We start from the raw sequence: 17,117 nt of genomic DNA, 5'->3' as shown, positions 1-17,117 counted from the left end.
CTTTATTTTTTAAATCAAATCAAATTTAAATCACTTAATTCAAGTATGTCACGGAAATAAAAAGGCATAAAAGGCATTTATTTTCTCAAAATTGATTCCTTTAGAATTCTTTTTGATGTCATTTCTAATAACTACTAGATACTACTACCGCTTCGGAAACAAATGGCGCTCTGAGAGAGAAGAAGCGGCGCAAGAAACTCACAACAAAAAGAAGCAAATGAAGCAAACAAGAAAATGAAGTAGAAGTGGCAAGAAACTCATTGCCACTCTTTTCATTCAACATTTATAGCTTCATCTTTTTACAAATCATTTCAGTTAAAATATATGTAAAGTGATGCAACAAAAACACGCAAACAACAAACACTCAACGCCTTACAAAAGTAATAAAAAATGTAAATTAATACGTAACACCGCCACAAGCACTGGCATTAAAGCGAGCATGATGAAAACTGTCACAAGAACTCAACCAAATAAGAAAAATAAAGAATGTTTATCTACAATATATTCAACAATACTCACTAAACACCTCTACCTACAATTTGACCATTTTGCTTATAGTATAATAATTCATAAGTATAAATATTATTATACATTATGGATTGTACCTATGATATAAATATATAAGTAATACTAGTCCACAGAACTATCGCAAAGCTATTAATTTAATTAAAAGCTTTAAATTGAAAAAGTGAAATTTTCAAAAACAATATAAATATTTAAATAAAATATGTACTCAGAGGAAACAGTATGGTACAGACAACGTACATTGACCTCTGGATCGTCGGCTTCACCTTTGATTTGTTTGATTATTTGTGACGAAACAAAAATTCATTATGTTCATTCTTACGAACACTTAAGGTAAGAGAAATAGTTTTTTTTATTGTCTGGTATGTGCTACATGTGCTCTAAAATTACTTAAAACTTACAGCTTAGTGATTCGCCTAGAATTGAATCATTACGAAGGGGAGGGAGAAAAAGGGATGGCCTGACTCCTCTTGTGCATATATAATACCTTTGACACTAGAATGAAGCCAGTATCCATTTCAGTATCAGGAAGAAGACATAATCATGGAAGGGGTAGCCCATGAAAAAAATTGTATTTTGTACTTAATTCTATCCCGATTCCCGACACATTAAGGCCGTGCCAGGGACGTGGCAACGTGCTCAAATTCATGCATCCCTGTCTGGTCAGAGTCTGTCGTGACAAACCACAGTCCATCCATGCCCTTCTATCACTTTATTCTGTTCAAGTCTTCAACTGTCCAGTCCATCTCCCATTTTTATCATTATCATTTATTTAATAATTCTTTTTCCGATATTTCTGCTATTGCTCTAAGAGCAGCGGCATGCCTTGATTTTAAGAGGGTTGCTTTGAAATATAAGATTGTACACTCGAACACCCTTGCACTCTCCTAAAGTCCTGTCACAATATCATAATAGCCCTGACCTAAGGGCCAGAAGGGAGAGATGCATAGCTGATAGCAGTATGGGTATCTCTGGACTTCAATCCCATCCCTACTCTTCTACATGACATAAAATACACACACGTATTTAGTGTCGTACAAAATAAAAATATAAAATAAAAATAAAATTACATCATACTATACTTACCTTGACGTGGTATGACGCATCTAGTAGCTCTTAATGCATGTGTTGATCATTATGTTTACGTGGCTATTTCATTTCTACCCACTTTATGTTGTATAGAATCGCAGTACTACGGATAAGATACCTACGGTTTATATTGTTTTCTCATGTAAGTGAATTATATGTTCTTAATGAGAGTAAAGTTCTTTAACCACAAATCCCCAAGATCTATTCCAAATAAAGCCGAGGTTCGTTACGCTCCGGATACCACCGAAGTTGGAGTCTCAGGCCCTTTCACTACCAGAGTCCGGCGAATGTCGATTTTCCTCTAGAATTTGTAAAATTCTTCTAGAATTAGTGGGACGTACAAGTTCAAATAACAAATCACATGTTATTTTATAGAGAGTCCTTATATAGAGCGGATTTAAAGCTTGCAAAAATCTTCAAGAATGGACCAAGGGAACTTGGATAGGTTAAACGGCGAGGATATCCTAAGATAATCTCCAGCATGACACAGCTTTTACTGCAGGATTGTTTTCTGAGGTGTAGCAGACCTCATCCTTATTCAATAACCTCGGACTGCCGATACTTCGATATAGGATTATGCAAGACCTGGTAGCAGTATTTGTTCATCTCAATATATATTGACGCTATCTGCCTGAAAAACTGTGACCCAACCAAATACAACAGACCTGGTGGTAGAATACGTCACCTTGGTTTCCAAAGCAATTAGTTAAATATGATGAGATTTTAAAAATGAGTAGAGATTATCTCTACTTAGCCAAATACAGGCCTTATCCAATAATAAACTGTGTACTGAGTGCCAAAAATATTGTCACCAGCCTGCGTGGATCAGATGAGTGATAAACAGGTTTTAGATATTGTAGATAACCCAATTAATTGCTATCCCAAGACATTTAATAAACCGTAATGATATCTGTGATGGCAAAAAGACTTATATTTTCTCTGATGGGCTAGTTAAAGATTTTAGCGAAATAACGAGTGTCTATTTAAAACAACCTACAATTAACACATGTTCGCCTGGTGGTAGGTTAATACAAACTATAGATAAAAACAACAAATTTGGATTCAAAATCTACAGTTATTATACTATACGGAGATAGCATTTCTGTTACCAAAAAAGAGATCATTTATTTAAACAACACTTTGATGGACCTCCATGCAAGTAAAGGTTGTAGGTTTATTATTTGTAACGTGCCACATGCAAGAAATCTATCTGATATCCAGAATAAGCATACACAAAAACTAAATTCGTTATTACATACGAGTACACTTTTTTACAATAATATATATTTATTAATTGACCTAAATATGTTTATTAAAACATATAAATTGACAAAAGATAGAATGTATCTATCTCTTTCTTAAAGGCGACATATTGCTATTATTAGCATACAATATTCAAATTGACCCAGGTACCACACTTCTACTTCGGCCAATATATTGGTAGAACAATCTGCTTTTATTGAGCAAACTAAATGTTATTCCTAGAGACCGGATTATATGCAAATGCATATTGCATATGCTTTTGTATATTTAGTACCTTTCCAGCGGTAGTTGCATATTTTAGAAAAAAAAAAATAATAATTATGCACATTTACGCTTGATCTCCATCATCGTTCGATGCTTTTCATAGTAAGCCCAAATATTGCATTCAAATTTAAATTCTGCCCAGTAGCCTCAGTAGACGTAGAACGCTCCTTTTCCGCTTACAAAAATTTATTAAGCGATCGTAGACACAATTTGACTACAGAACGTTTAGATCAGTACATAGTAGTACATATTTTTAAAGGCAAATCTAAAATTTCATTGTTACCTAAGTAGTATCTTGTAATACTTTTTTCCCACAAATACGATTGTCAGTACAAGCCTTTATAAAATTGAAAAAAAAAATTAAAAATATGACTTTTTATTTTTTGGCCCATTTTAAAGATTTTCGTACATATTGTGAGCTATTTTACTTGCATATTTGCATGCATGTATTGGGTATTTTTTGTAGCATATAATCCGGTCTCTAGTTATTGCGATACTTTGGATAATAATAAAAAAAATATAATATTTTAAACTAGATAAGGAGACAACAGAAGTTTTACTCTTGTTTAAAAAGTAATTTTAAGGAGGGTTTACTCACAGATAAAGTGAATCAAACCAATAAAAATACACCAGATGTTATCAACATGGTTCACCAAAATATCAGATGTTTTCAAGGAAAAGAACTTGAAATAGAACTGTTTTTAAATAACTTTAATATTGATATAATTTGTTTCACTGAACACTGGTTAAAAAGTTATGAATGTATTTTTAATTTCAACAATTACCAGGTTGGTAGCTTGTTCAACTGAACCGCTGCAATTCATGGAGGTTCATTAATTTTACTGAAGAAAAAGTTAATGTATAAGAATCGAAATGATATTGTCTGCCTGTCTATTGAGCGGATAATTGAGCTAGCCTCAATTGAATTAGAGCAATTCATTATTGTGTCTGTTTATAAACCACCCTGTGCTAACTTTGAACTTTTTGAGAAAGTAATGGATGAAGTTTTATTCAAAATTACAAAATCAAATATGCTTGTTTGTGGAGACTGTGGATAGTGGATAATATAAATATTTTAGAAAATAGTACTTTAAGTATTAAATTTATTTAAATCATACAACTTATCCAATATGTTCATGGAACCCACAAGAATAACTTCTACTAGTGCCACATGTATTGATAATATTTTTACAAATGTAAGGGGTACTAGTAAAAACATAATTAGTAAATTAGATTCGGACCACTGTGGACAGTTTATTCACTCCTAAATCGGTCCTCATAACTGAGGCAATAGTTTTTAGCGAGTGGGCAACAGTTGAATTACACAAAAACAGGCAAAAATTGTACGATTTATATGCGGAGCGACAATATAACTGTAGTGATGACTTCAAAAAATATGTTCAACAGTTCTCTAAAAATTTAAAAAAGATTGTACTGTGTGTCAAGGTATATACGAGATAAAATAATCAATTGTTCTAACGTGATAAAAACGACTTGGAAAATAATAAATGAAGAAGCCGAAAGGGTGACCCATAAAATATCTGAGTTAAATTTAAACTTTGATAACAGGTCCGTAAAGCCGGATTGCGAAGTTGCAACAATTTTCGAAACATTCTTTACAGATATACCTGCTACCACTACAAATTCGTTGAACTCATCACCAGACTCCGCTCTTTCACTATTGAGAGATTTCATTTCCGTGACCTACATGATATATGGTATAGGGGCTCTTGTTTCCGCAATTAAGCCACTAGCATGGGTCCATTTTGCGTGCAGTAATGGCCGGTTACTCCAACCAGCCCAGCTCCTTCCAGAAGTTCAGAACATTCCTGGGGTGTTCACAGACTTCTTGGAGCGACCTCGTATTGGTTAAGGTTTTTGCCCGTTGGTTGGCCACCCCCGCACATTCCAGGATTACGTGAGCGACCGTTTCGTCTTCGGTCAGACAACCTCTGCACTTAGGACTGTCCGTTACGCCGATTGTGAAAAGGTGTTTGTTTAGTGATGTGTGACCCGTTAGGGTGCCCACCATTATACGGATGTCATGTCTGTTGAGGCTCATAAGTCTACGTGTCAGTTTGGGCGATAGTGCAGGTATCGCCACCTTCGACTGTCTACAACTTGAGACATTCATCCATCGGGTGTTGTGTAGGTCGTTGGTGAGAGAGCGTATCCATGAGCGCATTTGGCTGAAGGGCAGTGGCAGAAGTGGCAATGGACCAGACACTATATTTGCCGATGCCCGCCTTGCAAGCTCATCCGCTGCATCATTACCCAACGAACCACTATGTCCCTTGATCCATTGCAGAGTTACCTGGTTATAAGAGGCAACTTGCTCCAGGGTTTGGTGACATTCGTGTATTAGTGCTGAGTTGTGTGGTACCCTTCAGCGCTGTTAGTACCGCCATACTGACAGAAAGAAATCTGGTGTTGTGGCCATGTACTTTTCTTCTTAATATAGCGCTGGCGGCTTCCTTGATGGCTACGCACTCACATTGGAAGATGGAGCTGTGTGTGCCCAAGGGTATGGAAATGTGTATGTTTAGTTCCTGTGAGAATATGCCGGCACCAGTTCCAGTAGCCATTTTCGAGCCGTCTGTGTAAATTCTTAATTCGTTTACACCTGACTGGTCAGCATCTTTCTCATATAGCTGTATGTGATAGTTTTTATGGAAGGTATTTGTTTTAGGTATCTTATCACATGGTGCCTCACAGAGTGGATAATCCTTTGTTACCCTATTCCAGAGCTTATCTGTTAGGCCATCTTCATTCTTCCATACACCCAACAGCTTTAGACGTAGAGTCGCCCTACATGATATATGATAGATATGAATAAAGTTATTTTGATTTGATTTGGTATTTGTTGAGTGGGGTACTATACCCACGAAATTTTTTTAGAGCTCAAACATAATGTATAAATCTATCGCTATAGAGCGACATTCTGAACTATTTCTTTAACTCTTGACCTAAACATTTGCTATCATAATAGATCCTGTTGGTTACAGTAAGACAGGTCCACTCAAAACTGTATTTAGCCATATAGCCGCAAACTATAGCAATGGTAAGCGGTGAAAACTTACCATAAAATAACCCGTGCGCCCGTTTCGATAATAATTACCTTTTTCTTATATGAATGATAATTAATTGGTACATAAATTTCTAAAAAGTACCCATTTCCGTATAAAAAAAAATTGTTTAACGTTTCGAACCTATTGGTCAAGTCATAATCAAGTTTTCCATGTCTTTGACCCCATTAAAGTTTAGGGCAAGATAATCCCTTCTAATACAAGTTTTTTGTTTTGGCGTTAGAATAATTTGCATACATGTTTTACTATTTGTATGTAAATGATTGCATATAAATCATTATTAATTACAAAATTTAAAATAAAGATTCTTTATAATATACCCCACATTATGATAATTTATTCGTAAAGTTCAACTACATTTGTGATTAAGTTATCTCATCCGTTCAAGTAACAAATGTTGTTATAGAGAAATCGGTCTTTGGAGTGGAATGAAGAGAACGCTCTATTTTTACATAAGCATAATGGAACTGGTTACAACTGGTACAAAGATAGATAAGATTAAAAAAAGAAAGGTTCTTATCACTTGCCCAAAAATTGTGAAGTAATGAAATAATGCCCATATTGGGGATTAAAGATCTCACCCGTCACATTGACAAAGTTTGTAGCGACATTAATCATTAACAAAAGTTGAACAAAGCAAACAGAATTTTATGGCGAGGCGGTACTCGAACGGTAAGCTCAGATGGTTAGAGCACCGGCACACAACGCCGGAGGTCATGGGTTCGAAACCGCATCGTTCATAAAATTTTGTTTTACAAATTTTATTTGTGTATTAATCCTGGAAGTGAGGGTTATCACTTTAAAAAAACATAACATATTGTTTACAAAATTAATCGTTTTGTCTAGGTATTTAATAGGTTAAGAAGGATAGGGTAACACATGTTATCCCTTATGGCCTATCATGGATACGTCGCATCAGTTTTACGCTATGGACTACTTATATGGGGTAATGGTTCATATGTTCAGCGAGATTTGTTGCCCAAAAAAATGCTTAAGTGTAATAGTAGGTATAGGTGTAGGGCCGTGGCACTCTTGCAAAATGCTATTTAAAAATGCATAACCTGCTAAATCTACCATGTATGTACATTTTCGAGGCTTGCATTTGTGCGTAACCACAGATATCATTTCACGTCAGTTATTGAGGTGAATGCTAGAGGAACATGACAGCCGCATAGACTGGATTTGAAACATTGTCCTAAAACATCACTTTATCTGAAAAATAGCCATAACATGTATATTAAATTATATAACAAACTAACTGACCCCGGCAAACGTTGTATTGCCGATATTAAAATCGCGATACAAAAGTAACTGTTGATCGTAGATGGGTGAAATTGAAGTTGTATGTATTTATTAATTCTGACTAATAAACAAACAAATTTAGAAAACGATGTCAAAAAAATAAAAAATAAAATTTGACGTGGACCCTTAACATTTAGGGGGATGAAAAATAGATGTAGTCCGATTCTCAGACCCACTATGCACTCAAAATTTCATGAGAATCGGACAAACCGTTTCGATGGAGTTTAACTACAAACACCGCGACATTTTTTTTATTAATATTATTATTTATTATAATTAAATACATTGTTCTACATGCCTAATATACAATCTCAATCTCAAAAACAGAAACAAAGAGGCACCTTTAAATTAAATTCCTCTGGATGGCTCACTAGGAAACCCTGTGCAGAACCAACCAGTCATTACCGTCTGCTATGTAATTTTATTTAATGTTAATTATTAATGAAATAGAACTAAGACTGACACTTAAACAATATTTATCTAACTTTAAAGCATACCTATCTAATAATAAGAACTGTATAAAATAAAATAATAATAGAATAATAGATAATTAAATATATAAAGTTATATTATATAGTTATATTATAGACATGAGAATGTTATTAGATAATTACAGACAAATGCTACAGATTTATATAATTGTATTAGATTTGATAAAAATATAGTATTTATTTTTATAATAATATAATATAAAAGGAAAGAAATTATTTTCGAAGCAATCGTATCACCGAGCGCCTTTTAAAATTAAAATAGCAAAAAAAATGTAGAGTAGAAAAAATCAATTTAGGAGAATCATTTGAATAATAAATATTAATTTAAAAGATATATTCTCTCTTAATAATATTTGCAGGGATAGTTGATGATTTAGACATGTCCAGATTCGATTCCTGTTTTTGCAAACGTGTAATAGACACATTGAAATGTGTATGTAAATGTAATGTACGTTTTGATAATGTTCTGCATGTTCATAAGCACATTGAGGAATTTTCTAGAAACTGTCACATTCATAATGTTAATACGAGGAACAAACATAAACTCGAGTCGAGTTAGTAAGTCTTTTGTTGGGCGATGTATATGCTTCTACAATATGATCCCAGAAAATGTACAAATGTGTTATGAATTTTAAAAAAATTGTTAAATAACGTTTGTTTGGGTAAGGTTATTATAGCATAAACGATTTTCTTAATGACACCACGGACTGGGAATAAAGTGAACACCCTCAGGCTCTTTAATTATAAATGTTTATTGTACGATATCACATTGTAATCCATATTTTATATTAAAAAAAAAGCCCGCTGAGTTTCTTGCGCCCATTCTTCTCAGGTCTGAGGCAGTCTCTTTTGAATGGGTATTAGTTTTTGATTTAAAATCCTATTTTGAATATAAATTTTGAATTTGAATTTGAATAACACTAAAAATCTAAGTATCCATCCCTTCTCCGTGTTAAGAATAGTTACAATTATTAGCGACGCAATAGAACCTCTGATTCTCACCATAGAGACGGTTCGATCCTCTTCGACAATTAAACAAATTCTTTGTAGTTTTCAATTTTTTTTTTGAGAGGACGAAATACAGTTACGTATTTACGCCCCGGAACGGTATGGGGCGGACACCCCATACCGACTCAAACCTCCTCTAAGCTGTTAGCCATGCTTTTACAGCGACATAGGACATGGGCCGTGGAGGCCGCAAAGACTACGCAGCAACAGTCGCGGGGCGTCTCCTAAGGAGACTCGAACCTCGGATCGGCTGTGTGCTTGTGGGAAGGAGAGAGAATGAAGATGAAGGATGAAAAGATGAGAAGAACACACTCGCCGGCGAGTGTGGTGATGTTTTGTGTAATGTATGTAAGTGTGTATGTATGTGTTTATGAGTGTATGTATGTATGTTTGTATGTATGTAAGTAGTGTAAATGTTTGTGTGCATGTATGTTTGTGTTTGTTCGAATTCATAGTATGTACATCTATTTAACGCTTTAGAAGGTGGGCATCGCTTTTGTTTGGTCACGTGTTACAACAAAGTATGGACGGTGGTGATCACTTACCATCAGGTGACCCTTATGTACACCCGCTTGACCTCCTCTTTAATAAAAAAAAATCAAAAAATTAGAACTTTCGAAAATGTTGAGCTTAAATGAGAAGAAGTGACAAGAAACTCATTGCCACTATTTTTAATCAACATTTACAGCTTCTTCGTTTTTCTAATTAATTATAATGTACATAACATGCTGCACCAAAAATACCAACGTCGAAACAATACTCAATAACTTAGTGCCTTTTCAAATTCGGCCAAGGCACGGCCGCCGTGTTAAGTAGAAATGTATGAGTTACAATGATATCTTTCACATGGCACAGTGACCGTGCCGTGACCGTTTGTCGCCCGTGCTTATCCACTAAAAACACGTTTTGGACGCGGCAACCGTCTGCAGTAATGCATTGACTTGTGTAGCCTCGTTCACATGAACACAGGCAAAAACGACCTCTAATGGTGACCACGTACCGGAAGCCGAAGTTAGTCGGCCCCCCACAAGATGGACCGACGAACTGGACAGGATCGCCGGAGTACATTGGATGAGGGCAACGAAGGACCGATCGTTGTGGAGATCTTTGGGGGAGGCCTTTGTCCAGCTGTGGACGTCTTCGGGCTGATGAAATGATTTATGAAATGAAATGATTTATTTGTATGAATCGTGGTAACATAGTTGTTAACAATTAATTGGTGTACAGCACAATTCGCCAATATATCGGCTTACAAATATTTGATTGTAAATATCGGAATTTTCATATTTATACGTCATTAATACACATTACATAGCTTTAATTATAATATAATATTAAATAAACATTAGTTTGTAGGTACCTCTCAAAAACTTACATTTAAATACTATTATTTTTTGCTAAAGAATTCTTTTAAACTATAAAAGCGTTTATCTATTAGCCATAATTTTAATTTTTTATGCATTAATGTTTTAGGCATCTCTCTAATATTCTTTGGAAAGTGGTTAAAGACCCTAATACACATAGCATTTGCGTTATTTTGATGAAGCGCTGTTCTACAGCATGGCATCAGAAGGCGAGTTGGATCTCTTAATCCTAATATGGAATCGTCCTTTGCTGGTTTAAAAAGTTCACCATGTTTTTTAATGAACATACAAATTTCTATCTTGAAAAAGCTTGGTCTTCTGTCACATACACAGTAACGTTACCTACTTAAATACAACTTGTATGAGAAAACTAACAAAGTCAAATGATAAGCTAAATTTTTTTCTAAAGTTATATTAACACTTTTATCAGAAAAACGGTGAATGTTTAAAATATCACTCGACTGAAGTGAAATCTTCATGAAGGTGAGATAATTTATATGAATTAAACAACAAATTTTTCTTTATTTTCAATGACGTTCTATTCACATCATACAAAAAGAAAGCCTAAATATGGCACAATACAGAACGTCATTCAGCACATTGCACAAATGACACCTTAACACGTTCCCAGCGTCACTGATTTATCTGTACTTTCCATTACTGGGTTAGGAGACGTTTGAAACCTCGTTCTGAACAAGAGGTTGTAGCGGCACGAGGCTTAATAAACCCCACCCACAGGAGACAAAAAGTCCTTTTTTTGGCGCCAAATAAGGCGAAATGTACCGTTTTTGTCGCGATTATTATTATCAATGAGTTGATTTACTTAAATCTGCCGCCGCCTGTGGGCAGATTATTTAGTTTAGATTCTATAGATAAAATAAAATGTGGGGTCTTATGTACCTTACCAGACTTACCAGTTTTTCAAATATCGGTAATTTTGAATTAGATTTACCACCCAACTCGTCTTCATCATCAATAATATTATTAATTAACTTTCTTCAGCAACATTTCGACATCTTATAATATCGTCGCGGGTGCAGCTTTACACAACACTAACCGCTTGAAGCTAGCGTAGGGTGCGGTACGAGGTGTGCGGGGGTACGAGGTGTTCGCAACCTCGTAACGCACTGTATTAAACTTTTATTTATTCAGTACGGTACGAGGCCTAAAAAATCCGGTATTAAGGTAGGCATACCCAAAAACTCAGCATCAATAGCACATCTCAGATATATAGTTATCTCTTTCCTAGACTATACACACAGAAGTTACGCCTCTCGCACGTCAGAGAAGTTTAAGTTTTTCCTTACCGCTATAAAGACGAGACACTAACGAGGTGTTTCAAGCCTCGTTTCATACTCATCGTGTTAATAAGCTTCGACTGTTATGTCTATACATTTCTGCGTTTACTCCAGTTGTTTAAAATATTATTGGTCCATAGGCAACAATATAAACATTTTTTCAGTTTAAGCTGCGTATTTTGAAATTAGAACCCGATTTGGACAGTGATATCAGTGGAGTAGCACTTTGTTTTTATTTTAAACCCTGATGAAAAAGAGAGTTGCTATAAGTTTTACGTTTGTCACTCTGTCCCTATTTTCTGATTAAGATCTGTCCAGTAGGAAGTTTTTAACGTTTTTAATCAAAAATCGCACTCATATTATAAAGGCAAAAGTGCTCAAAATGGATTTGGATCTATTAGATATGGTAACCTATAATGAGAGAAACAAACACATAAATATAATATTTTTATTTAAGTAAAATAATTCGGTAAACTGGTATTATTAAAATGTTAAGTTCCCTGAAACAAATTTAATTTGTGAAAAACTTGTCGTCGTGGGTATCTTTTTGGCATATGTAGTGTAAGCGGACATTTGTGTGACACATATATATTGTCAAATATAAATGTTCCTAAATTGGACTTTTGTGTTGTGTCAATTTGACTAAATATGTCGACATTTAAAAGAGATATCAATATTTTTAATATTAAAAAAAGTTTTATCATCTTATTTTTTGAGCGTGAATTTTTAAACGCTTAAATCATTTAGTGAAATATAAATCATCTTCGAGGAAATGATTTGACGTGGTTTGTGAAATTCTCCAGATCTTTCTTTTGCTACGAACTGGCGCCAATACTCTTTCATTATCTCGTGTGCGGGAAAGCTGAAAAAGATTAGCTTTTACAGTTTTGTTTGATTGTTGTAAGATTGTTCACCTCTTGTAAGCCGTTCACATTCACCGGCAATTGTGCTCTTTTAAAAATGAGCGACTTTATAGTTTTTGCTGGCCGCGTCCTTTCATCTGTCTCTTTGTGACAAGCGGTTGAGAAAGGGATGTCAATACTTGTCAGTAATTATACCATATTTAATGAAAAAATACTTATTTTACTAAATTATTTACGCTTTTTGCAATATTAAAATGAACTTAAAGATGATAAGTCACACCATCTTTTTTGCGTAGTTAACGTATTATTTGAGCACTTTTTTATAGCAAAAACAAGCTTGGTGATTGACATACGACTAAGGAGTTTTGCTGTTCTGCTATCAGACTGCGAATGATATGTCCATAATATGTATATATATCATTGTATATCATCATAAAATTTTTACAACATAACATTATATATAAAAAATATCTGTGTAATTTGTCAATAGCCTTTTATGTAAATATTTTCCTTTATAATGCTGTAGCTGTAAGTTTTCCAATTAAAATAAAATTTAAATGTTATAAAATGACACTGGTACACTTTGGTCTGACTGGTCGTTCTCCCTTTGCTTAACAAAGCCAAATTCAGCCTAGTGAGCAGGTGGTCCGAGGTTCGAGCCTCCTTCCGCGACGCCCCGCACCTGTGAGCTACATTTTCGGACTCCAGGGCCCCCCGCCCGGCTTCGCTGTATAAGCCTTTAGAGTTATCAGCACAGAAGAGGTTTTTAGTCGCAAGGGGGTGTTTACACCCGAGCCCGACATTCTTCAATACGTAAATGTATTTTCCTCCTCTCGAAGAAAAAAAAATACACAACAAAATGTAATGAATCCGAATTGCGAAGCCCTCTCATATAAAGTTTCATTCGAAAAATCTCACACTATTATAAACTTCACCTGCGCAATGGATGATGGGATGGACAGCTGCTAGCTATAAGCGAAGCCGTGAATGGAGCAGTAGTGTAATAAAATGGTATATATTATTTAAAACAAAAACGAACAAGTGAGAGTTGAACGCGCCTACCGAGGGTTCTGTCCATTATTTTTATGATTTCCTAGTACTAGGTTATCGGTAAAAAACCTTTAAAAAAAAGATATTTGATTTTTTTCCGTTTTATGTATCATTTCTACTCGATATGTCTACGTATTACCGAGATAGAGCGAGTGGGAGGCTCCTTTGCACAGGAAGCCGGCTAGGTTGTGGGTACCACAACGGCGCCTATTTCTGCCGTGAAGCAGTAATGTGTAAGCATTACTGTGCTTCGGTCTGAAGAGCGCCGTAGCTAGTGAAATTACTGGGCAAATGAGACTTAACATCTTATGTCTCAAGGTGACGAGCGCAATTGTAGTGCCGCTCAGAATTTTTGGGCTTTTCAAGAATCCTGAACGGCACTGCATTGTAATAATAATTTTAATAATATTGACACACTTTTTACACAAATTATCTTGTGTTATGGGTTACAAGACAATGATATATTTAGTACAACATACTTACTTAAACATACAAAAATTCATATAAACATACATATAAATATACATTTAAACATCCATGACTCGGAAACAAACATCCATATTCATCATATAAATGCTTGCACCTACCGGGATTCGAACCCGGGACCTCTAGCTTAGTAGGTAGGATAGCTAACCACTCGGCTATACAGGTCGTCAAATGGGTAGTGCGTATCAATTACCATCAGCTGAACGTTGTGCTCGTCCGTCCCTCATTTTAAAAATAAAGAGGTTCTTGACAGACAGACTGACGGACAACAAACGATAAATTTTTTCCTTTTGAGGTGTGGAACTCTAAAGCCGAATCGTAAAGTTGGAATTGGCCTTTGTCCATTAAGACAAATGAGCATTTAGATATTAAGTAACTATTAAGTAATTATCTTTAAGTTACATTAAGAAAAACCTGTTTATTACACAATAAAAGGCTTCATTATTATTATGACTTATGGTATGAGTAAATAATTAATTATAATTTCCCAGGCTCAGTTTTTTTTTATACAATATAGATAAAAAATATTCAATTATTATCATTAACTTTAATATAATTGCTCAGTCAGTCTCACAAAAGTTGTTTTTTGACCTCTGTGTCTCGAAATGTCATTTTTTCGGACATTTTTTCAATTCTAGAATACAGCAAAGTTATTCATTTTTAAAATCTCGTAAGACTAGATTTTTAAAATGCGTCTTCGTTAAATAAATGCGTCTCACCAATAATAATACGACAATAAATTATCACAGATTATTGATGAATATTTAAATAGAAACAAGAATGAAATTGATTCCAAAACTTCACCCAAAATGCATGATTCAAATGCACTATTCTAGAAGTTTAGCACTATTCTAAAAGTTCAAACTTTTAGAATAGTGCTAAACTAATGAAGGATAGAAATCCCTGGTTTTGTTGGAGAATGTGTTTTCGTGTAATATAAAAAAATTATGGTTTTTATAGGGTCAGACCCCACTTGTCTGCATGGATTACGTATGCGTGCTATCCTCTTCTTTAACTCAAACTCAATTTTTTTATTAACAGCTATCCTTATATGAAGCACTTTTGAATAGTCCTTACATTTTTTATATAATTAACCGAATCTACCTAAATACCTTATACCTGCCAATGTTCGGGAAAAGTAGAGATCGTGACAAGAACATATAAAAAAAACTGACTAACCTGACTTTTTATCAAATTATCTTAAAAGATCCAATATACGAATAACATTCGATAACCTTCACTTCTGGTATTAATTAATTAATTTATTTATTTATTTAAGCCTTAAAACTACTTTTAACTATACAAAACTTTAATATAAATAAAATCATATACTTCATCCCACTGCTGGGCGAAGGCCTCCCCCTTTTTCTTCCACATTTTGTCAGCTGTTGATCGGGTCCAGAGTACTCCTTCAAAGGCAATTAATTCGTCGATCCACCTGGTGGTAGGTCTGCCTCTTTTACGTTTTGCGTCTCTCGGATACCATGATGTGACCAGACTACTCCAGCTATTGCTAGATCTTCTTGTTATATTTCCTGCCCAGTTCCATTTTATTCATTTCGTTACTCTTGCTACATCTTGTAGTTAACTTTCTTGTCTTATGTTTTTATTTGGTATCTTATCATTATTATCCTTATGTTAAAAAAATTTGTTCCATGTTTCACTGTGCTTTTTTGATTTTCCTAAGCTGACTCCTATTCAATGCCCACGTCTGACAGCTATACGTTAGGGACGGGATTATACAGCTATTGCAAGTCTTCGTTTTTAAGCTTACAGGTATAGCTCTGTTTTTAAAAATGAACTTTAAACTCCAATATTTATTCCAGCTTTTTTGAATTCTTTTTTCAATTTCTGTATCTTGCCAATTATTGAAAGATATTGTTTGACTGTCTACAACTTCTAGTTTGCAATTATTAATAGGTAATACATATATCTTCAGTACTTCCCATTAATTTTGTCTTATTCACGTTCATCAACAATCCTGCTTTTTTGCTTTCTTGTCCTAAATCGTGAATCATTGTTTTTAAGTTCAGAATTGTGTTGGCAAATAGTACCACATCGTTTGCAAATCTTAAATTTTTAACTGTTGACCATTTATCTTTATACCTAAGCCTTCCCATTTATTGTCAAGCTTTAAAAATATATTTTGAAGGACCGAGAGAACAGTTTTGGGGACAACTGGTATTAATTACACAAATTAAATTTGTAAACAAAATTTATGCGGGACCTCTCGCATTCCGTGCGAGAACTCTACAACTGAGCAAACCGGTGGAGCTTCGCATCGTCCATACATTTTGTTATTTTGTTTACAAATTTAATTTGTGCCTGTTTTTAATATTTCTTATTTTTTTTCCTTTTTCAGAATCCACAAAGATATGTAAATAAAACAAACACTCCTTAGAGTATTAATAAGCGTGTTATTGTGTATCTTTGTTTTTACATTATATTTTCCCCCTGAAACGTCGGGTTGACTAAAATAATAATAAAAATGTAAATTTTACGCAAAATCTAATGTAAAAACACAGTTACTATTACACGGATTTTAATCCCTTAAAAAGTGTTTTATTTAAATGTGTAACACAACGCGAGTGTTACACACATCAAAGAAAATTTGAATGTATTTCTCTACGGGCATAGAATAAAAATTCTAATTGCACACCTAAACTAAACATGTGTCTAAACGCTACTTGATACTACCTTAGACAAGAACAAATTATGGCAAGCGTATGTTTACGAGAGCGCACAACTTTTAAATAGTCTACCATAATCTCTCAAAAAGATTCAGTCGTTTAAAACATTTAAATGTTAGTTATCACACTACATTATCTCTAAGTTTTTATAAAAAACATGTCTGAAAAAGTTTGTAATACCACAATGACCTGTAAAAGTATACATTTATAAATTTTGTGAAGAAGAATATATTAAGTACCTATATACATATATACATAAACTATATATATATACATAACTAATAATGTAAGTGACGATATGTTTTTAATGAGAAAATAAATATCTTTTAACCTAATTA

The sequence above is a fragment of the Leptidea sinapis genome, chromosome 24 (assembly GCF_905404315.1).
Source record: "Leptidea sinapis chromosome 24, ilLepSina1.1, whole genome shotgun sequence".
In the NCBI taxonomy this organism is placed as follows: domain Eukaryota; kingdom Metazoa; phylum Arthropoda; class Insecta; order Lepidoptera; family Pieridae; genus Leptidea; species Leptidea sinapis.
This window is presented reverse-complemented; position numbering follows the sequence as displayed.